The 1931-nt window shown below is 47.0% G+C and overlaps 1 long non-coding RNA gene across 1 annotated transcript; it reads right to left on the bottom strand.

Annotated features, from left to right (window-relative positions):
- Positions 1–460: 460 nt before the first annotated feature.
- On the bottom strand, positions 461–1699 carry LOC147611953 (uncharacterized). The gene is made up of 3 exons (XR_015263693.1): positions 1534–1699; positions 1370–1414; positions 461–1277 (listed from the first exon to the last, which is right to left on the bottom strand). It is a non-coding gene; the product is annotated as an uncharacterized LOC147611953 (long non-coding RNA).
- Positions 1700–1931: the final 232 nt, after the last annotated feature.

Genomic DNA, 1931 nt, shown 5'->3' with positions numbered 1-1931 from the left:
TTTGGACATGCCCATTGTCACCTGCAAATCCAAAACAAGTTGATACATATTAAATTCTCAGCTTATATGGCTTCTTAGGAGCTTAGAAACATTCATAAATCCATACAACGCATAGGAACAAAGCAACGTCGAGATCCCAAACTTTATAAACTCATACAAGAACAATAACAAGAATTTCCTCCGCCAAGGCTACTTGTTGCCCCCCCTTCCTTCCTTAAGGAATTCACTCATTGTGGCATGCAATCCTGCCAATATCTTCAGTTGCTCCCTCTCCAAGGCAACATTTTGGCTAGAGGTCTCCTTGAGATGGTCCAATAGATGTTTCCTAGTATCGACCATTGTGGCCAAAGATTCCTCATACTTGGGAGTCACTCGACGACTTGAGGACATGGGTGCTTGTGGCTTCTCGTCATCTAGTGCTATAGTTACTTCATCCTTGTCACCGCCGAGGAAAGTAGCATCATCCATTGTTGATGAAGAAGCGTGGCTAAGAGGAGTGACCGTGGCTCTATCGTGGTAATACTCATCCACCACATCGAACCATTTACATGTGTGCCTCCTGTCATTGCCAGATACCGAGTTGTGAGCTTTGTCCACTCTATATTTTGCTAGCACCGCTTGCCACTTCTTGCGACAACTTTCACTATCCTTATTGAAATCAGGGTAAATGCCGGCTAGCTTTGTGGCCACCTTTGCCCACAAGTTGACCCCTTGTTTCCTAGGATTGTTGAACTCCTCACTCATGCCCCCCCTGACATGAATGAGTTGGTCAACCCAAAAGTCTTGCCACTTGCTTTTCTTATTGTCGTTGTCGTCATCTTCCCCCAAGTCCACCACCACCTTCTTTTTGGAGTTCCTGGGTTTCTTTGGCGCAGGTTGGGTCTCTGACACAATCTCCTCATCGCTAGGCTCCTTCCTCATGCCACGAACTCGCTTTGGTTGAGAAGATAAAGGGGGGTTATTGAGTGAGTTGGGTGATGGTTGGCTTCCTGGGGAATTGGGAATGGAACCCATGTTTGGGATACCTAGGGGGGATGATCGATTAGGAGGTTGCGCTACCATAGGTGAATGGGGGGGGCGAAACATGAAGGGAGAGTTTGGAGAAAAGGAAGGAGAATTGAGCATGGCTTGGAAGCCATGAGGTGGCACATGAAAAGGAGGATGGGGAAATGAATAGAAATTAGAGTGCGGGAGAGAAGTTTGGGAGAAAATAGGATCATCGTCGCCTCGTTGTTGCGATGAATCAAATTCATGGCTCGTGTTGGAATCCATAGTACCTACATCAAACACGAAGAGAATATTAGCACCACATAAATTAAAAACACATAGATAAGTCATGATAATGGAAATGCGGTTTGTGAGGGGTCACCTTATGCGCTCGCTTCACGTTGCCTCCCGCCCTTTTCGCACACCCCTAAAAGAAAAACAAAAGCACACAATGTCAAAGGCATGGCAAGTGTACCACAAAAACATTAAAAGAAAGGTAAATGGGTGGATAAAAAGAAAGCATGATTGAAGTGCATGTAAAAGCACCTTGGAGAATGGAAATTGTGAAGCTTATTATTATGTTCTCTAGAAATTCTAGAGGGTACAAAATCTCACCCTAAACCCTTTAATTTATAGGAAATTGAAGGGTGTTGGGGGGGGAGGGACGTTGGAAAATGAACGTTCGAAAATGGCCGTTGGGAAAAAGGCCGTTGGGAAAAATGGCCGTTGGGAAATTCGTGGGCTCCTCCTGCACGTGGAGGGTGGAATCCGTTTTGGGCGAGGGGGGGGGTCGGCACAATATCAACCCCCTTCTTCCATCACGTGGCAAGGGGGGGTGGATTTCCACCGCCCACTGTGAACGCAGAGTGCCATGGGGCACTCTGCGATTGCATCGCAGGCTGGCGGCAGCTTGGCTGCCGCCTTATCTGAACCCGGCCTAAGTA

The sequence above is a fragment of the Cibotium barometz genome, chromosome 46, assembly GCF_041138505.1.
Source record: "Cibotium barometz isolate CiBa-2024 chromosome 46, ASM4113850v1, whole genome shotgun sequence".
Taxonomy (NCBI): Eukaryota; Viridiplantae; Streptophyta; class Polypodiopsida; order Cyatheales; family Cibotiaceae; genus Cibotium; species Cibotium barometz.
Note: the sequence above shows the minus strand (reverse complement) of the source record. Positions and strands in the feature narration are given on the sequence as shown.